This window comes from Dysidea avara, chromosome 4 (genome assembly GCF_963678975.1).
Source record: "Dysidea avara chromosome 4, odDysAvar1.4, whole genome shotgun sequence".
NCBI lineage: Eukaryota > Metazoa > Porifera > Demospongiae > Dictyoceratida > Dysideidae > Dysidea > Dysidea avara.
The window spans coordinates 4,128,976-4,151,721 of NC_089275.1; the positions used below are offsets into that span (position 1 = coordinate 4,128,976).

The 22,746-nt window shown below is 39.8% G+C and overlaps 2 long non-coding RNA genes across 2 annotated transcripts in view; one reads left to right on the top strand and one right to left on the bottom strand.

The window, feature by feature from the left end:
• The window catches only part of LOC136253051 (uncharacterized), a 63,961-nt gene that overhangs the window by 10,297 nt on the left and 30,918 nt on the right, over positions 1–22,746 (bottom strand). The gene's annotated exons all lie outside the window — the stretch shown is intronic.
• LOC136253050 (uncharacterized) lies at positions 4,586–21,746 on the top strand. The gene is made up of 3 exons (XR_010699922.1): positions 4,586–5,085; positions 21,507–21,552; positions 21,599–21,746. It is a non-coding gene; the product is annotated as an uncharacterized lncRNA (long non-coding RNA).

A 22,746-nucleotide genomic window follows, 5' to 3' on the forward strand; every position in this document is an offset into this window, starting at 1 on the left:
GGGATTTATGACAGCAAAATTACTCTGTTTAATATCCACCCCAATCATTTATATTTTTCAAATGGCGCACTTGATTTTTATTAATTTGTGAAAATTCACGGGGGAGAGTAAAAGGCTAAAGAGCCTATACACTTCTCCCTGTTTGCAGTTGACCACTTCTTATGCAGTACAAGGGGGTGTCACGCAGGTACGCACTGTAGGTAGATCTGAGACCGCGGTCAAAGTCTTGACACCTCAAAATTTTTACTGTGACTAAGGGTCTTTTTCGATCTTTGTCCTGTGACTTAGCGATGATATTTCAGTACTTTTCGATTGTGGGTTGGAAATTTTTTTTCCCTTGACCGTTGACCTGGTGCAAATTTGGGGGCCTTGACTTTGAGTTTGACCACGGTCGCAGATCTACCTACAGTGAGTGCCTAGTGAGTGCCTTGACAAGTGATGCATGTGATATCATCTTTACCAGATATGCTTCCAGGCTCCATAGTACACGCTTAAATGTTAGAGTGTTTGTATATACAAGGGTTCATAAGAACTCTTGGTATATGGCAATAGGCTAAACAAAGTGTGCCTTAAAATAATAGAATACAAGTCTGTTTCCATAGGTCGTTGTGGTCTGCAACCTTTATTTGTCAGACCTCCTGTGAAATTCGAATTTCCTATGAAATTTTAAGAAATTTGTTATTTAACAGAATTTTCTACTAATAGTCAGGTTCACTATGTACTTTTGTTCAAAGTTTATGGAGATTAGCAAACCTATACATTTTTGGAAAGCTTAGAGCATGAGAAATCTGAAAATTAATGTTTACATTAGCACAGATTCCTGCAAGGTCAGCATTTTTAAATTTCAAAATGGCAGCCAATAAAGTAAGAAATTCCCGATATATCAATTTAAATTTGACATAAAGGTTCATCAATAAACTCAACAAATTCTCTGGTGACATTTTTACATCTCTATTTATTAGAGGTGATAGTTAATCAAGAATAATTAGAAGTTTTTACAAACGGAATAGAAGAGCATCCATTATGCTGCAATAACTCAAGAATAGTTCTAAGCGAAAAGAATTGTGGAATATTCCAGATTAATTTAATGAGATCTATGTATAACTGAAGCAAAGTATAAGTTTGGCTTTCACTGAAACAGTTCAAGCCTAAAAACAGCAGAAAAATTGAGTTACTCTAATAGAGCAGTCACATGCAGTCAACTTTGAGTCCATATTTCCAATGTAGCAGTGACTTTTATGAAACTCCTAGCTAGTGTGCTTATGTTAGACATAAATTTCAGGAGATTAGCTAATACTAGGTTTGAAAGAATAATTGTGATTTGCATAAAATATTCTCTCTTAAAAGAAACTTTGTTAATTAGCAGTTGGCAACTATGACTTCACCCTGACTAGATCCAAGAGCACTTTTGCACGTACCAGTTGGTGGCATGCATTGACACAGTTTACTATGTCAAATAACTTTGCTCAAAATTTATGGGCCTACATAATTATTATTAGAAAGCTTAGAGCATGGAGATCAATGCTTACATTTAAACAGATACCTACATGTTAGTTAATTAGTAGTTTGAAAATAGCAGTCCATATGGTGCAAATTTCTCCATATATCAGCCTCTTATTGACAGAGAATTGCAACAAACACTATTTCTATGTTCTCACACCCATATAGAACCATTAATAGCCTCTAAAATGCTAAGAAACTTAAAAGCAATTCATTTGGCGAATAGTTATTGCATGAAACAAAGTGAATAAGTAAATTATTAACATTGAGATGTAGGGTACAGCTATGTATAAAGACGTCATGGCTATGTACGTATGTACATGTACATGTATTTATATCTATTACAGTTAATTCAAAGATATGAACCTAACAATCATCATGATCAACACTGTCACTGTTGTCATTTTCGATGTATTATATACAGTACGATAGTACTATATATTAGGGATCATGCAGAATTGAGCTTTTCCAGGTCAAAATATCACCCTAAAACCAGTCTCAATTTCCCTTCATGACAGCTTTGCAACATTGGCTAGGCACAGCCAAGCTCAAAAATGTCTTTAGACTAACCCCAAACTCTTCCAACAAAATTTCTATAGCATTTTAAAGTTTTTCTATTCAACAGAATTTTACACTGAATGACTGACAGCCAAGCATAATTTGACATATGGGCTTGATTTTGCCAACCAGAGTACATACAATACACACATCATGGGCTTGCCTTTGTCCTCCTTTGTGTTCCAGTTCTCTTCACTGACAATGTAAGGTGTCAATTTACACTACATAATGTGATACGGCTCAACTGTGGCTGTGTTAGCTTATCGCCGGTATTTTCCATAGCAATATGATTGATAGTGGAGACACTTCGCACGCTGTTCTTTGTTTGCAACGCTGTGTAATGTGAAAAGCATAGCTGAAAATGAATCGTAATGGCTTGCTACAAAATTGATAGTTGGGGGCTTGGGGCATGTGTCCAGGTGTAAGGTTTTCCAAGTGCCTTTCTTCCTTTGATGCAGTATATGCGCGGGTTCACCAGTCATAATTATGTTAGTCCCACATTTAATCCCTATATTTCAGTCTATACAGTAGTGAACAAGAGAGGTTGCCTATATGCTGCAGTGGACATTTAATCCCTAATTCAGTCGTGGTTATAGACTGAATGAAGTATAGGTCCACTAGTATATCTGTAGATGTATAGGCAACCTCTCTTCTTTCACTACTTTTTAGCAATTCCTCACTTTTTTGATCGTAATCCAACTTCAAAAATTTTCATTTTTCCTTCTACTTGTATGTATAAATCTCCGTCACTTGTGCATCTGTACCACACAAACACAGTTCTGTGCAAGGTAAATCATTGCAATAGCACCAGCATTTTAGCATGGAGCAGTTACTTGTAAGCCTGCCATTAAAAACATCTTGGCTAGATTTTTGTCATCTTCTGGATAAGAATTACTCCATCAACAATGGCAATATTTGGATTATTTAAAGATTGTAATCATTCTGTCACTGGAAAAGAAATTTACATTGGATTAACAGTTAGGTAACAGTGGATACTAATTTTCAAGATCATGTATCAATTTTAACTTGTTGGTGCATGTCTATCTGGTGCATAAAATTGCTCTTGGTGATCATGGTGAATTCATTGTTTATGTAAAAAAGAAACTTCCCTTTTAGGAGAGAGCTAATTCCATTTACTTTTAAAATGAAAATTCTTTCAAAAATTCATCTAGTGCTAATTATGCTAAACATATGTAAGCATATTAGCAAAAAAATGGACTCAAAAGTTGACTGTTTTTAAGCGACTGCTCTATTAGAGTATCTAAATTTTCAGCTTTTTTTAGGTTTGAACTGTTTTAGTAGAAGCCATTATTATACTTTGCACTAGTTATACTTTGCACCAGTTATACTCCAAATAATCCAGAACATTCATTAATTCTTTTCATGATAAATTATTCCTGAATTATTGCAGTATAGCTAATAGACGTTCTTCTATTCCCTTTGTAAAAACTTTCAATTGTTCATGATTAAATGTCTCACCTCTAATGAAAAGAGGTGTAAAAATGTCACCAGAGAATTTGTTGAGTTCATTTATTAAACTTTTATGTCAAATTTAACTTGATATATTAGAATTTCTTATTTTATTAGCTGTCACTTTGAAATTAAAAAATGCTGACCTTGCAGGAATCTGTGCACATGTAAACATTGATTTTCAGATTCCTCATGCTCTAAGCTTTCCAAAAATGTATAGGTTTGCTAATCTCCATAAACTTTGAGCGAAAGTGTATTTTTTGACATAGTGAACCTGACTATAAGTGACCAACTAACTAGCTGACTACTGATGCCTTCAGCCACACATAACTTGACAATGGATAAAGCTACAGACCTGATTTCTTCACTGTTCAACGTCGCTTTGTTCGCAGATGTGCCTTTTCGCCAACTGCAGCAGCTACAGTGCTTGTATCATGGTTCCACCTTTGTCCTCCTTTGTGTCCTGCTCCTTTCTCCACTACTGTGAAGGTGTCGATTTGCAGTACGCGCGTTAGCTATGGCTATAACTATAACTTAAAGCACTGCCTATGCTTGTACGTGTGTATGCCTCCTCATCTTTTTGTATGTTTCATACACACACATGGTGGTGCTATGACTACTGGCATACTATAATGCATTGTTCATGTGTTTTTGGTTACACTGTATATTGAGGAGACAGTAGAAGGGACATAGGTTGTTGGTAAGTTAATTGCTTTCTAATGTACAAGTGTAACTAACCATGCATGTGGGTAATTTGTATTGCAGTCAGTAACTCAGTGCAATGCTTACTTTGTTGTTGTGCTTACGTAGCCAAGAATATTAAGAAGGAGGTGTTGGATCTTCTGAAGAAGCATGGGATCCATTGAAGGCCTGCCGTCAAGGCTGAATCAGAAGCAGATGAGAGTCAAGATGATACCACCACTGATGGTACCATGGATTATGACTTCGTGAGTCAATGGTACCGATCTACTTGTATGTGAAGTGTGCATCATTACCCCAAAATCGCGGCAACTCAAACTTTTTTTTTTATGATCGACTATCGGAAATCCCGTACATTTTCACAAAAAAGCACTTCCTCAAAAGCTGCTCACGCAGTAAATCACACTAAGACTATATCTCTCGAGTATACCTTCGTCCTAGTTGGATCTTGTGGGCCAACCACTTTGTGCTTCTATATCACTTGTTGATGTCGTCTTTCTAAGCGATCAGTGAACTCAGAGTCATTATCCGTAAATTCTTGAGGGGTCTTCAAACACACCAACATCTATCGAAACTTCTATTACAAGAATGGCCCTTTTCCTTACATTGTTAAGACATCACTACAACACTCACATCTGCTATTTGTCAGTTCATCTCCACGTAATCTTTGAGGAAGCACGCAACTAGCGCTATGAAAGTTATTCCCACAATTAGCCAGGGCCACTGCGTGTTTATCCAGTGCGCTTGATGGCGCTTGCGGTGTTAGATTGGAACCTAGTGGAACATGGAAGTGAGACTTCTTCCTGATCGTCTACGGCATTTTATCGCTCTACTTGAGGCAAAGAAATTACGTTTTTAGTAAGTTGACACGTTTTGTTTGGCTAGTACTGCACTGTTGTTTAATCGGGGTGGTTATGGTTTAGTGTATAGTCTCGCGAGGCTACTCGGAGTGAACAATACATTTAGCTTGTAGTAAAAATAAAAAGCCTGCAACACACTATCTATGCTTGTGTCTCAGCTTGTATCCATCCATTACCTCAACTCAGTCTTCGACAAGGTAGCTAACCCCTCCTTCAGCTTTACCTCACAAGGGAGCCACTTGAACCGATTTCTGTACAAAGAGAAAATGGGTCATTTTAAAGGACAGATCACTGCACAGGTATTAGTGCCTACATTTCCATACGTGCATGCTGAGAGATCAAATACTTTACCTGGCAAGATCTGACGCATTTTTCAAATTCCATTGTATTAAATACTTAGCTATATATATATATACTTATCCAAGTGTATGCTGTGACATGAAGTTGCAGCCTCATATATCCTGAGAACGTTTGGATTTATAGCCCAGCAACAGAAAGATCGATTTGTATAGCAAGTTAGGGAAAGTAAATTACAGCTGCTTACTAAAACGGTTGTAACTTATGAACACAATGGTATACAGAGTTAAAATTTTCACCATTACGTTTGCCATGATAAGGGGAATCCATTGCTAGGTCAGTTTTTCCTTCTCTTACCTTTTCACCACAAAAGACGAAATCAATGAAGAAAAATTGATCACCTACTATTGCTTCAATGCGATGCAAACAAACAAAATAACTTTTGTTTCCTTTGATCTACTGGAATTAAAGAATGATTTTTTCGAACTCCTCTTGAGTATATGAATAAGTTGATATCAAAGCTTTTCTTCACAAAGATCAAGGTATTTTAAATTTTTATTTTTAACATGTAACCTAGAGTACATAATATTTATATGGGGAGAGTATCTAACACTCAGTATGGCCTGTACAAACACCCTGTGTAAAGTTCACCAAAGTTCACCTTTCATCAAATCATCACCTTCACTGGAAATAGAGAACTGTTGATTTGTGTTGATAAGGGCAAAACCTTTGTTCTCACAAAAGGCTGAGCTGTTACTTTACACAGGGTGTTTGGTGAATGCATTCAAGTTAGATACTCTCCCACATATAATTTCCAAATGGCTCAGATCACGCAGTGATTGCATGCTATTTGGGATTATATGAAGAAGGTGAAGTCGAGCATATCAATGGTGTTAGGCCTGGTTTCCTAGAGTTACAGCTAGTTCGTCGATAAATAGAACCGGATACGAAGCACGTGCGCTTCTGCGCATGCGCAAAGAATCCGTATAAATAATTGCCATGCTTTGACGCCTCTGGCCTTTGTATAGCAAGCAAGGTGTAGGATTGGGCATGGGTGGGTGGGACCATTGATATGCTCGACTTCACCTTCTTCAAATGGCATGCAATCACTGCGTGATCTGAGCCATTTGGAAATTATATTTCAGAAGGCTCAGTCTCGCATATCAATGGTGTTGTTTGTAGCTCACAACCCTCATGTTAAGAAGGTGGAGTCGAGTAACAATAACAATTATGTAACACAAGATACTTGCTTCCATATGGGTTAGGTCTCACCACTCCTACTAGACAGTACAGCACGGCCATAAGAAGGATCACGACTAGGTCTGTAGTAAAACTTCCTAAACACAGACTCTGTGCTCCAATCAGCTGCCTTTAGAATATCAGTAGTAGTAACTCCTGAATCGGCAGCAGCAGAAGAAGAGGCACCTCTAGTAGAATGTGCTGTAAACAAGGTAACATCAATACCTGACATCTTCAGGACCTCCTTCAACCACCGTGAAATGGTGCACGAAGCCACTGGGTTATGTGGTTTGACAATGGCCAAGAAGAGTTGGGTGTGTCCCCTCCTTAATGGTGCTGTAACCTGAAGATACTGATGTAGGGTCTCCACTGGGCAAAGCTGTGTGTTATCAGGAAAACTTGCAAAGTAGTACTCTGCCAAGGGTTTGCCCTGCCTAGATTGTTTAACCAGAGAAGAGGGTAGGAAAACCGCCCCTTCAGGCTTGTACTGGCAGTTATCTATGTTCAATGACACAAGATCAGCAGACCGAGATGGTCTGGTCAATGACATAAGCATCACTAACTTCAATGTCAGTAACTTTAAAGATAGCGTATTCGTACCACCCCATTGCTGTACAGTATCAAGTACCACCTGGACATTCCAAGTACCTGAATAACGAGGAAGGGGGGGTCTTGTGTGAAAGGCCCCTTTCAAAAGTCTAGCTACCAATGGGTGCTTTCCTACCTCCACATCATCCACTTTGTCATGTACACTGGAAATTGCTGATCTGTAAGCATTCAGTGAGGAAGTCTGATAACCTTGTGAATGCAAGTCAGCCAAGAAGTTAGCTACATCTGAAGCGGGTCCTGAAATGGGATCACAACCCCGTTCAGTACACCAGCCCAGCCACTTCTTGAAGTGGGAATCGTATGAGCGAGATGTTTTGCTTCTCCATGAAGAGAGGATGAGCTCCTTAGCTTTGCTTGAAAGGTTTGCACGTCCAAACTTTTCCCGGAGATAGGCCACACGGCCAACTGGGGCAGTAGATCCCACTGACTGTGGTCGGGCTTCCATTGAATCAGGTTGTGGGTGCGAGGGAGTTGTCTGGGGAAGTCGAACAACGTCTCCAGCAAGGCTGGGTACCATGGCTGCCCCTTCCAAACTGGAGCTACAAGAATAACTTGAGCTTGTTGATTCCTCACGTGGTTGAGGACTCTGCCCACTAGGCACCACGGAGGATTTGCATAACCCTTCAGGTGACTCCACTTCTGGCTGAAGGCATCTGTAGCTTCTGCCAGTGGGTCTGGTCTCCAGCTGAAGAACCTCGGAAGTTGACTGGACAGACGAGAGGCAAACAGGTCCACTTCCAGTGGGCCCCATTCCTCGTTGATCTGGTTGAACAGCTGGGTGTGGAGTTTCCAGTCTTTTCGGTCCGTCTGAGATCTGGACTCGGCATCTGCCACACAGTTGGTTATCCCTGGAATGTGTTCGGCAGCCAGGACGATATCCCTGGATAGTGCCCACATCCACAGGTCCTTTGCCAGCCTTGTCAACTGGGGAGAGACTGTCCCCCCTAGATTGTTGATGTACGCCACGGCTGTTTGATTGTCGAGTTGCAGCCGTATGGATGCTCCTGCTTGATTTTTCAGGAAGGACTGTACTGCTAGGGTTGCTGCCAACAACTCCAGGCAGTTTATGTGCATTCCCTGTTCCTCCTGAGTCCAAGGCCCCCCAGTTCTGGTGCCATTGCACACAGCTCCCCAACCATGTAGGAATGCATCTGACTGAATCACTATAACTTCCTGTTGGCGAACCAGAGCCTTGCCATTCCATTGGGCAAGCCTCTCCTGCCACCACATTAATTCTTCCCGGGCTGGAGGGGAGAGGGAAAGTACTACATTGTAGTCCTGATTGTTGTTGTTCAGTGCCCTCTGTAGGTCCCCCTGTAGGGATCGGTAGAACAGAGGGGCTGGGAGAACTGCCTGAGACGTTGCGTGCAGTTTCCCTATTATCTGGGCTAGATGTCGTGCTGTTACTTGCACTTTCTGCAATAACTGCCCCACCTCCAGCCTTATGTGGTGAAGCTTCTCTCCTGGCAGACTTAGGTGTAATGTGGTTGAGTCTACCTGGAGACCCAGAAACTCTATCTGCTGAGCAGGAGAGGTTATTGATTTGGCCTGATTGATAATGAATCCCAGGCCGTCCAGTAGGTGCACCAGGGTGTTCAGGTGGAGTCTTGCTTGGTCTACTGACTCCGCCATCAATAGAATGTCGTCTATATAGATGATCATGCGAACCCCCATACTCCGAAGGAATATTGTGAGTGGCTTCATCGCTTTGGTAAATACCCATGGTGCACAAGATAGGCCGAAGGGTAGACATGTAAACTGGAAGTGAGCAGGGCCCACCTGGAAACGCAGGAGAGGTTGGTGGTCTGGGTGTATTGGGACTGTGAAGTATGCATCTTTGAGATCCACCTTCACCATCCAGTCGTTCACCCTCAACAACTCTTTGAGTGTCCCCATTCCCTCCATTTTGAAGTGCTGGGGCTCCACCCATTCGTTCAACCTCTTGAGGTTGATTACCGGTCTCATCTGACCTCCCTTCTTGGGAACAAGGAAGAGAGTCGAGTAAAAACTTCCTTGTTGTTGAGGGTTGAGTACTTTGACCACTGCTCCCTTCTCTAGAAGGGACCCTACCTCCTCCTGTATCAAGAGGCTTTGGTCCTTGGAGTATATAGGCGGGTTTGGACAGCATTCCTGTACCGGAAGGCTGAGAAAGGGGATTTGAAGCCCCTGCACAGTGTCTAGTACCCACTTGTCTGTCGTTAGTACTTTCCAGTTGTACAGGAATTGACTTAACCTTCCTGCCACATTGAGAGACAGCTGTGCTGTCTGTGGCTTTACAAACCTGTGAGGTGAGCAATCATATGATTTACACATTCTTTTGGTGTTGGTAAAATAGTGTGTGTACTGACTTCTAGTCATTTTCCCTTTGTTCGTTGAGATGACGTTGCTCCCCTGCCTCGTGAGCTGTTGTATCCCCCTCTTGAGTAAGGGTAGCTGTTCTGGCGTCTCCGTAGATAGCCGGCTCTGCCCCCTCGCTGTGTGTACTGCGAGGGGGCCTTGGAAAAACCCTGACTGGTGCCACTCCTGGGAGCACTTCGAGCTTGTCTTAAAGTGTGAAGCTGTTTCAGATGCTCCACTGCCTTTTCCGGGAAGGAAGGGCCAAACAGTGTTGTTGTGGCTGAATTAAAAAGGTCAGGACCCTGGGAAAAAGCCACCAAATCCTTGTTGTACTCCTCCAGCACAGATGTTCTCCTCAGTGCAGTACAGTGAGAGGAGGCACTTCCCATGAGGTTAAGTGCAGCCTTTACTGCAACCTCCACGACGTCAATGGCCAACTCTTGGCCCTTGTTAATCCCATCCAGTAACTCAGTTAGTGGCCCGACTGTGTCGAGGAAGAGTGCCTGGATCCGGGAGTGTGCCTGATCAGCGGCCTTTGTGCTCTTTGAGCACTCCGCTGCCATTACTTTGTCGAGGTGAGGCGCCATGGTAAAGGGTGTGTCCGGTACGATGAATTGTTTACGGACACTCTTCCGGTCCTCATTATCCAAGGCGGTAAACGCCTCGCGGAGGAAATCTTCCGTTTCCTTCTCGACTTTAGTTAGGGGAAGTTTTTCACCCTTTGGGCGATTTCCCGTGGTGTCGACTGGGCTTCTGTTCTGCTCGTCCTCGAGCAGCTCCATCTGTTCGTCCCAAGACAGCCTCGTGCTAACGATGCCGTCGTCATCATCGACACCGGTGACCGGCGTAGAAAAGGTACTTTGTACCGTGCCGGGTAGTTGTGGATCCCCAGGGAGCTGTGCTTCCCTGTCAGGGGGTTGGCTACGCTTCAGCTGCTCCACATCAGCGCAGACCGTTAACAGCTGTTCCTCCATTCTCCGTAACGAGCTCTGAAGTAGAGCGAACTGGTTTTGATCGTCTCCAGACATCGCGACGGTGACTTGAGTAACGTAGATAATACAAACGACTAACACTAGCGAGCTAGAAAAAAGGCCAGAGGTGTCAAAGCATGGCAATTATTTATACGGATTCTTTGCGCATGCGCAGAAGCGCACGTGCTTCGTATCCGGTTCTATTTATCGACGAACTAGCTGTAACTCTAGGAAACCAGGCCTAACACCATTGATATGCGAGACTGAGCCTTCTGAAATATAAATATTATGTACTCTTGATGTCACTAGACATTTAAATTGTGATCATATACCTTCCATTACCTTACGTAAAATAGTTTATGAGATTCTGTAGTAGTGGCCTCCAAAAGTTTTCCGGTATAGGGATCATGGAGGTTTGGGTCTTCGCAATAGTGGTTCCATAGTCAACCAAAATAATTCATAACAATCCCAAACACTTTCCAACAAATGTCTACAGTATTTCTACAGAATTTTAAAAATTGTCTATGAATTTCTACTAATCAACTTACTACCTGATGCCTTAGTTCAGCCAAACATAACTTAATGTGGGTAATATTATGGGCCTGATTACTTCACTATTCTCCATTGCTTAAGCCCAAGATGTACCTTTTCGCCAGCTTCATATCATGGCTGCAGAAGAGGTCTACAACACACTACTTTTAATTTTTGATTAATTACATAGTTTGTCTGCAATTTCATGTAAGCTTTGATAGTCAGTATGCAAAATTAGGGGTAACAGGAGGTTGCAACATATTTGGACTATGCTTAATTTATTTTTTCTAAACTTTTTTCTGACAAAATTGATGAAAATAATTTTCATGTAACACATTGTAACAGTAAACAGCAATGCATTTGCCATGCACACTTTATGCAGTCCACACATTTTACTTTGTCTCAGAGAAGTGATCATCTGCATAATTTATTCCCTTTGGCCCGAAGATTTGTAAAGAAAGTGTTCCATTAAAAGTGAACACCACTATAGTGGCTCTCACTACATGCATGCATTCAAAGATGTGAATCTTGTAAATGGAATATCCTATGTGTAAATGGATTTGACCACACTACTGTGTGGTCAATCTCCATTCCTGTGAACTTTGTTTGGAAGCTCCTTCATACTTGAGCGTGATGGGAGGTCGAAAGGAACTAGATTGATTTTTTCATGTTTCTGGAGTAATTTTTCCTTCATTTTCTATCTGTTACAAGTTGATATGCTAGAGTTATCAATTACTTAGTCATTTTGTAGTGTTGTAATTCTTAATATTATTTATGAATACCTTATAATTCCCAATTACATTGCTGTGTACTGCCAAGGATGCGTATTGTAACAAACTTCTTTAAACAACATAATACACACGGAAGTATCTTCTCAACTGTTTCATTATAGTTTGTCTATTATATTATTTTCACAAATTCTAACAACAAAGCCTCTAGGATGCTTTTCATTATTAATTTATTCATTTGCACTGATCACGCCCACTTTCAAGTCAAAAAGATATGCTTTTCCTGGGAGTCTATGGGCCTACAATGGTGTCTTTTGGTTGTTAAACACCTGAAAAGCCCATTGGGAAGGCCACTCACAGTGTTCATAGAGAGTTGCTACACCTGTTCTTTTTAGTGGGGAAAAGAAACCACCTTTGAACCAAAGCTTACCTGTGCCAAAGTTTACTACAGGGTCTATAAGCATTCCCAATGGCTACTTTTTATCATTAAGCTACTTTGTTGCATAAGTGCGGGTGTAGACAGACAAAGAAACATTCATACATACGTACATGTATACATATATACATGCATACATATATGCATACATACATACATACATACATACATACATACATACATACATACATACATACATACATACATACATACATACATACATACATACATACATACATACATACATACATACATACATACATACATACATACAAACACACACACACACACACACACTTTTCTGAAAACAATTTCAGTAAACCAGGCATGCAACCATTGCCAGTATTTTGCCAGCTGTGGGCGAGCGCCTCGTTCGCTGTAGCTACTGTGTGGCATTTGGGACTAAAGCTACTGTGGGGCATTTGGGACCAAAGACTTTAATCCTTTTCTACAATGTAGTTAACATGAATTAACCTTTGTCCCCTATTTTGTGTCCCCTTCCTTTCTCCACTACTGTGTAGGTGTTAATTCACAGAATTATAAACACCCGTGCTTAATGAATGGATTCATTGTAGAGAAACATTTTTAATGCTGTATTGTATATTTGTGCTGTGCTATACATAATACCATTATTTTTCCTTACTGCATTCCTCTGTAATTATTAATAAACATTTGTGGTAAAATCGGGATAGTCTAATATATTAGAGCAGTGAGCAACTCTATTATGATTTACTAAAGTTAGTGGTGTTTTGTCACTTTGATGAAAACATTGCTTAATTCAGTTATTGTCTGTAAACTGATGAAATTGTTCAAGCTGCCCTATAAAACTTAGACAACCTATTGTGTAGTTCATATGAGAACACCACTGCTGTGAATACCTATTTATACTGTATTATCTATGGATCAATCACTTGTTCACAGAAAATGCATAAGCACCAATCAACGATTTTTTTTACCAAGTTGGGCTGGGTTTAAAAAAGCATAAATATTTAAATGCACTATAGTTTGAAAAAAATTGTCTCTAAACGAAGATTTATTACCCATGAAATGTACAGCTCACATGAGTATGTCCAACCTCCCCTGCATGGTGCACTAGGTTGGACTCCATGATAGCCAGTTCTTTTTTCTTGAGCAACAAACTAAGCATCCACTAAGGAAATAAATGCCACTCTTTCTTTGTCTCATCCTAAGGTCATATTGTGGAAGCTTGGGTTCCCAGGCTTCTACCCATAAGACTTGGACAGTCATTCTTGATGATTGTTAGTCTTGCCCCAGCATTTCAATGCTGGTTTCCTAGATGCATGTGTCTGCGTAGTGTGTGTATGCATGCACCTGAGTGTGTTGTGAGGCAGCATAGCTAAGTGGCTAAAGCACCATCCCAGTAATTGAGAGTTTTCAGGTTTGATGCCCAGTTATGCCAACTTGCTGTTGTTGCTTACTTCAGCAAGAATCTTTGGCTCAATCCAGAATATTAAGCTAGGGGGGCAAAGTAAGCCGCTTTGGATTCTAAGGAGGTCCAGGGGAAGTTCCCCCAGGAACATTTAGGTGTAAATATACTCAATTTTTGTGAAATTTTACTGTGATGCCGATTATACAACTTTGGGATCAATTAAACCTTTCAATTTGTTAAGGCTATAGGTATAAACCCATGGAAGGCAATAGCTAACCCAGGGGGGCCTGTGTCCCACCCCCTAGATAAACCCCTGCTCACATTGCTCCAATATACTCAGCTGTTTACATGGGCACCTGGTGACCTGATTTTTCAACTGGGAAGCAGCCCACCCAGTTTTGTCTGCACAAGACGCAGGCTTTTGAACTGGCTTACTGGATGGCAATAGCTGCAATATCTGTCTGTGAGTGTGTTAGAATGTGTGTGTGTGTGAAATGAACAAAATAATATTAATATTTATAATAAAACTCATAGTCATAAGCTGAGCAGGCATGTACATAAAAGTTGACACTACTGCATGGACAGTATATCCACCATATCAAGTGTTATTTACACATACTTAACAGCAGCCAAGCAAACGCTCTAGCCAGACTGACAGCACTAAAGTGGATTCAGAGCATACACTTTGGTGGCTAATAGCTTAGGTCATTCACCCTGAGTGTAATTATAGGCTTGACCAAGTACCAGCCCTATTGTTGATGGCTTCATCAGCCAAATACTTGCTGCTGGCTTTGGCATGCATCTGAAAAGTGATCTGTATACCACATCACTGCTGGCTATATCCACACTGCATGCTATATCTCAAAAATCGACCACTAACAAGTTCAATTGCTGCTTGCTTAGAAGGTGGCATAACTACCAAGAAGCATTTAATTTATCAGTATGTGAATGGCATTGCTTAGATATTACAAATAAAGCTATATGCAGCTACACAATCTACCACACAGGAAAATTGTATCTATCTAGCCATCAGAGACATGTGAATTACCTTTCAGGCATTTGTTTATTTATACAGTGTCTTCACCTGTTTACAGCATGGTCACTAGTTGAAAGGAAGTGGTATACATCTTCAGTCATGATACATCACCATGACAACTTAAAAATGTCACTTCAAGTTGTGTGTGCATCTTGGATAGAATTTATACAACAAGGACATTTTATCTGAGGCTAAGCAGCTATAGTGATATATAAACAAATGTATTACTCAGTCTATCTATATTGGAGACCTACAGGAAAAACACATTATTGTATGTGCCAACCAGACAGATAGCTTCAATTAGTGGTTATAAATTAAATACCTGTCAACAAGTTAGTATACATGAGTTCAAGCACCATGCAAAGTTACGTAAATGACCAAGCAAGCATAGGGATGTTTTTCAAGTTTGCTTCACTAACAATGAAAACAAAAGTGTAGTACATAGTATAATACTATTATAGTTTTATGTGTGTAGTGGTAGGCAATTAAGTCTGTGTAGCCATCTATTTTGTGTGAGTGTACAAGTGTACAACACTGGATAGTGCATGTGCATATGTGTATGTATATCCTGTCTCTGTGTGCACGACTGCACGTGACTGTATACATGTGTGTATCATTTGTTTGTCTGGTTTGTGTGTTACAATGTGTCTGTGTGAGTGTAGTGCTTGTGTGTAAAATGTTTATCACTCATAAGCTGAGCTGGGCATCACGTACATAAAGTTGATGATTCTACTGGATGGTATTCACCATATCCGCACCAAGGGTGGTAGATATCACTACACAGGTGTTATTTACACATAGCAGCATCCAAGCAAATGCTCTAGCCTGACTGACAGCATTAAAGTGGATTCAGAGTATAATTGGTGGCTAATTATAGCTTAGGTCATTCACCCTTGGTGTAATTTGTAGACTTTTGACCAAGTATCAACCCAGCTGTTGATGGCTTCATCATGCAGCCAAAGTTATAAACACTTTATAGTTGATGATTACGTTTAACCTGCTGTTGGCTTTAGCATGTATCAAGAAGATCACTGAAGGGTGATCTGTGTACCTCACTACTGAGTACAAAATATACATCAATGCCGGCTACATGCACCCCTTATCTCAAATCAACCAGTAACAATTTAAATTGCTGCTTGCTTAGAAGGTGGTATAACTACCAAGAAGCATTTACACATACATGTATAGTTACGCAAACCTTAAAAATGCCACTTCAAGTTGTGTGTTCATCTTGTATAAAATACAGGACACTACCTGAAGTATAAATGGCACACAACATTACCATATTGCCCAGTCTATATTACCTACAAGAGATCTGTTGTATCAATTTGTATGGGTCAATAAGGCAGAGAGTTCAATTTGTAGTTATAAAGCAAATTAGCTCAAATGTTGTCAACGAGTAAAGATGGTTGCCAAGAAGGAGTTGCCAAACAGTTTCTTAACCACTACTAAGTCAATGCTACATTCACAAACCTAGATTTCAAATACATAGTGGCAACTACCTTTAGTGGAAATCCTATAATTAATGCGTTCCCACAACTTGTAATTGTATACAATAATGTTTGTTGTAACACTAGAAAACCTATTAATAATAGTTTAATTTATAACAATAATATTGATGTTTGCTTAGATGCCACATTGGGCAGAACCAATTCATAAAAGAGAAGATTAACTATTACTATAATATAGGTTGGTCAGTCTTAATACACTGCACATAGCCAACCATCTTCAGTAAGAGACAAACATGCACCTCAGTTACATGCATCATCATCATTGCAGCTGTTATTTACGCCCAACACTGACCTGACAGACTACACTAAAGCATTTACTTCCATTCAAATCACTCTACTGAATAGCTTAGGTCATTAAGGTGTTGCTCATTATTGACCAGTAACTCCACTGTCAATTGCTTTATTATGTAAGATCATAAACATCCTTGATAACCAGACTAACTTGTTGATGGCTTTGGCATCAGCAAAAAATATTGGTCGGCTAATGTTAAATATGCACCCAGCCCATATAGCTATAGTAAACCATCTAGACAAACATGCACCTCATGTCACTCTCAGTCATATATATAACACAAAACACAGCAACGCTGGCCTGACAAAAGACACTATAACTGGTAGTTTATAGGTCTACATGCATAGGTATTAAATGAATTTTTCTTGCCGGTGCACTTCATGTCTCTGGTCACTGGTGATGTTGACATAAATCAAAGCCTGTTGATGACTAAACCTACAATAATGTGTTGAGTAAGCTTTGCATGTATCAGAGGCGAAACATTAAAGTTAGTGTATAGGGATCTATGTATACCTGAGCCAGGAACTCATAAGCACCACATACCTTTGGCACTTATAACTGAGCTCCTGCTGAGCTTAAGACAGAGGTATTAGTTCATAAAGATCAATCATTTTTAGTGACTTTCTGAAGGTTGCATGGTAACAGCCATATAAATATCTAGCTAAAACCAATGAAACAAATAATGTGCTAGGGAAATGCTTTTCTACTTCGTTACTGTATTAAGTAATAATATTATATAACACGTTACTAAAATAATGTGTTACGCCCAACACTGACCTGTGTATGTGTTGTATACCTAAGATAATGTGTGTGAAAGGAACAGACCCATGCAGTGTCATGTCTCTTCATGGCAGCTGGTGTGTCCTCACAGCATACCAACACAGCACAGTTGCAGACACAACAGAACTTCTTTTCAACTCATGTGACAAAATGCACAATAGAACTTCTTTTCAAATCAGAACCCCGTTCATCATGTATAGGTGCATAACCATGAGGCTGAAGTTATATGGAAGCATAATCATAATTATGAACTCCTTTCTAGTGCAACAAATAATGCACTGTGATTATATGCTAGGTCAGTACTGCTGGATATAGTTAGTATTGGCCTCAAAGTAATGAAAAAAGTAATAGTGGATAAACAAGACCCAATCCAGCAATGTGTCTATGGGCCTATGGCCATTTGGGTTCATTAAAATTAATGCCGAATTACATTTACGAATAGCAAATTCTATTGAATTATTGAATATAATTTGCCATTCAGTGCATGATATCATTATCCATTTTGGCCTCAGAATATAATTTGGCATTCAATGAATCCAAAATTATATTCAATTCTTGAATAGAATTTTGGATTCGACGGATGAAAAATGTATTTGAATACGGGTAAAAATCCTTTCAGATTTGCGAGTTTATTATGTGGGGGTTATTATGTAGTGTTGCAGAGAATGTACAGTGAGGAGGGGAAAATAGGTAGATCTAATGCTGCACTGAGCTAGATTCCATCACTAACTATATCGTGCAAATGAGTACATCTGTATAGAAAGTGTTTGATAGCTACAATTGGCTGAGCAGAGAGACTCTAGGAAGTGCGTTTGCTAAATAGACTGAAAGAAGAGTTGTATAGACTCTATAGGTTCTCCATGCATTTTGATTTAAAACACTTAGATTAAACTCTTTGTGCATCATTTATCAATGTATATTAGTTCCCACAACACAATAGTGTAGCTTTTAGTTCCCACAACACAATAGTTTAGCCATACAGAGCATACATTTGGTCCTTTGCCGCTAAGATGACTCATCTTACAGTGGCCACCTGCCAAGATGTTCCATCTTTCGACAGGGGGACCAACATGGTAGTTATAGCCATACAGAGCATACATTTGGTCCTTTGCTGCTAAGATGACTCGTCTTACAGTGGCCACCTGCCAAGATGTTCCATCTTTCGACAGGGGGACCAGCACAGTAGTTACAGCCATACAGAGCATACATTTGGTCCTTTGCCGCTAAGATGATTCATCTTACAGTGGCCACCTGCCAAGATGTTCCATCTTTCGACAGGGGGACCAACACAGTAGTTACAGCCATACAGAGCATACATTTGGTCCTTTGCCGCTAAGATGATTCATCTTACAGTGGCCACCTGCCAAGATGTTCCATCTTTCGACAGGGGGACCAACACGGTAGTTATAGCCATACTGAGCATACATTTGGTCCTTTGCTGCTAAGATGACTCATCTTACAGTGGCCACCTGCCAAGATGTTCCATCTTTCGACAGGGGGACCAACACAGTAGTTACAGCCATACAGAGCATACATTTGGTCCTTTGCCGCTAAGATGATTCATCTTACAGTGGCCACCTGCCAAGATGTTCCATCTTTCGACAGGGGGACCAACACAGTAGTTACAGCCATACAGAGCATACATTTGGTCCTTTGCCGCTAAGATGATTCATCTTACAGTGGCCACCTGCCAAGATGTTCCATCTTTTGACAGGGGGACCAACACGGTAGTTATAGCCATACTGAGCATACATTTGGTCCTTTGCTGCTAAGATGACTCATCTTACAGTGGCCACCTGCCAAGATGTTCCATCTTTCGACAGGGGGACCAGCACAGTAGTTACAGCCATACAGAGCATACATTTGGTCCTTTGCCGCTAAGATGATTCATCTTACAGTGGCCACCTGCCAAGATGTTCCATCTTTCGACAGGGGGACCAGCACAGTAGTTATAGCCATACAGAGCATACATTTCGTCCTTTGCCGCTAAGATGACTCATCTTACAGTGGCCACCTGCCAAGATGTTCCATCTTTCGACAGGGGGAACTAACACAGTAGTTGTAGCCATACAGTGTGCATTTGGTCATTTGCTGCTGAGATAACCCATCTTACAGTGGCCACCTCCTCTCCCCATGATTGTGTTTGGTTTTTACAGATCTGGTCACAATTAGATAAACCAGTGAATAGACAATTACTATGTAACCACAAGTACACAACAATTTGGAGTTTTCAACTGTAGTAGAGACCATAGCACATTGATAAAAAGTACGGAAACAAGTTTGAGTAGCTATATATATAGTGCACAATATTAAATCAATAAGAAGTGCTATATCTCTACTGTGCTCTTCTTTGTGGTATCTTAAGCACAGCAGGGATATAACACTAATTATTGTTTTACTGTAATTTAATATTGTACACTGCTCTAGCTTGTTTCAGTACTTTTTATCGATGTGCTATGGTCCCTACTCTAGTTGAAAATTCCATACTTGTTTGTTCAGGTGGCAGTCACCTGAACTTCCGGTCTGAAGTGTGTATTTTCAAAACTCCGATGCGAGCTTGTCTAACCATGTATGCAGTATGCACAGGAACTCAACACCAGGCGATACATCAATTCTTATACTATTTCTATGCTAACGTTCATGGTGGTGGCTTGTTGAGAGTTAAATTATGAGGTCATTGTAGGAGCATGCAAAAATTCTTTCGGCGTCACTTCACGCAAAACTCTTGGTGTATTAAAGGCAAACTCAACTACGATCTATTCTCCAATAGTTTTATGCAGTATGCAGTGAACACCATTTAACACTATGCCAAGTAGAAACAACACTAGCTGATGTCAAAACGTTCAAAAGGAGCCAAAAGCCACTATAACATCGACAGGCAGTACAAATAAATTTTTCCTTGACATGCCGCCGCCTACTACTAATCACTCATATTACACAACAATAGAGGTCTCCTTCACTAGTATACAAGAATAAACTGATGCAGAAAGTATATAAGCTCTCTAGCATACCATCCTAAACCACAGGTGATGAATACTGCCAAAAGTTTCGTGCAAGTGACACGAACTTTCTTAAACAAGGCATCTGTTATTCTACTTACTTTTAGGGGTGTCTTCTATAATAAATTTTACAGAACAACAACAATCTTCTTGTTGCAAAGCTCTGGCCCTTACCATGCAGAGTGGCCATTTTAATATTATGCAAAAACTAATTACATGACACAACTAATGGATTCTTGTGGCAAGACATATGGCTTCACGTTTCCAAGGCTTCATAAAAGGTGACTGACTGCTACCTTAACTGTTTTGTAATAAAATTATTATAACCACTCATACTGCATAAAACGAAAGAAAGGGTGCTGAGCACCCTAGCTATCAATAATTGTCTGAAAAGTGAAGTATCCATTATGCAGCTATGTTCAACCCATTACATAGCATTACGAATCAAGAACTGTTTGAAAGCACCTCTGCAATCAAAATAGCCAAAATGAATGATATGGATGATTTCCATTACGAAGAGAAGCCATCACGTGCTACTGCCAAATTGACACTTTTCACTGTCAGCAAAGATGAATGGGACACAAAGGAGGACACTGGTAAGTGCATGAAGAATCCATTGTACGTACTGCGGTATGCCAAAAGGCACCTCTCAGACTAAAGTGACATCGAACAGTGAAGCCTGTATCCTTAGCCATTATCGAGTTACGCTTGTCTGAAGGCATCAGTCAGTCAGTTACTCGCTAGAAAACTCTGTTAATTTTTAAAAATTCTGTAGCACTTATTGAAGCATATTGGGTTAATCTCAAAGTTTGATTGGGCTTAGTTTTGTCTAACCAGTACTGCCTCACCATTGTCTGGAAAAGGTGTGGCTAGTTTTTGTGATGTTTTTTCATGGGCCATGCCTACTTCTTAGTGGTTCCTACTAATACTACTGTTTACCTTCATTACTATATAGGCTAGATTATTATTATTTACAGTGTGATCGAAATTTCAGAGTTCTGCATCCCTAGTACAGTGGATACAAGAATTACAAAAGGTGGTAAATTCAAGATCAGAACTATTCTGTAATTTTTTTTTCAACATTTTGAGTTAAAGAAATACACCCTTTCCTTTGATATTGTATGTCATCTTAAGTCAGAAGTGTGTACAAAAATGCCCTTTCCTGATATATATTCTAATTAATTTAGTACAACTTAAGTGTAATTTCCCTCATTAAAGTTTTCATAGACTTACTGATTTATTCTTTGAATGGTTTTTGCATAGAACACTCCACAAGTTCCAGTGTTTAACAGAGGAACAGCAACTCAAAGTAAGGAATGATAATTTTGTTTAGTTCTGAATACCTTTTCTTGCAGGAAATGCTAGTGATAAAGTTGAAGGAGTTATAAACCTTTTATAAGAGATATAAATGATATACAATAGATTAACAAGTGTAAAAAATATACATTGTATGCATACATCTATGACTATGTCGCTAAGTTATAAAGTGTGTCATATCACAAATATTCGTCTTGGGTGGAACTAGTTCAACGTGTATCTTTGATCATATTATGTAGTGTCAAAGTAATCCAGTAGCCATTGTTATTGGGTGTATCCCATGAAAGAAACCTATAATAAAGTAAGCATACATATGTGTACAAATGTATGTATGCATGACACAGTGGATTTTCAAGCACTGACTCTTAAGTCACCTAAGTGTGACCAAACAGCATTTATCATAAAATGACCCACAACTGGTATAGAGGTATGACGTTTACGTGAGCACCATAAGGCTTATATAGAGAGCTTGTTTTGAAGGGGTGGTACTACAAACTATGTACCAATCGAAAACTTTTCTTGTGCTAAATTCAGTGGTGTAATCAGTCTATTGTCTTGTGACAAATAACGTCGAGAATTCAGAACATTATAGGGGTAGTATCCTACTTCAGTATAGCCTGTACAGATGGGAATCTGTTAAGTTATGCAATGGCATGAAGTATTTCAGTAAAACACTGAAATCTGTAGGATATCACTTTAACACTTTGAGTGTTGATACTGTATAACCTAAATATTACGAGGGGGAAATTTTTTGCTGAATTCGTAGTTTTGGGGTATATCAGCAAAACTTTTAGCCTTGAATTATTTAGACCTCCATATAGTCTAATACATTTTGGGAGTGTTTGCAAATCCACAAAATTTTTATTTTAGCAACATTGTTCAACCTCGAAATATTTAGGCTATATGGTAGTACCTCCAATGGGTTGCTTATTGAAGCTGCCCTACAACAATCTTTGTAGCTATAAACTGAGTAAAAGCCTGACCAACCAACACATGTACACTGTAGGTAGTAGTGATCCCACAAGGTGAAAATTTTAATGTCACAATAACACGGGATTTACTGTATATCATGATAGGCATGATGTATTAAATGAATTGAATATGTTAATGCTTTCACAGGACAAGTTTTATTCAATCGATTTACAATGATTTGACAAAGTTGACACTTGTGTTTTAGGCATCACCA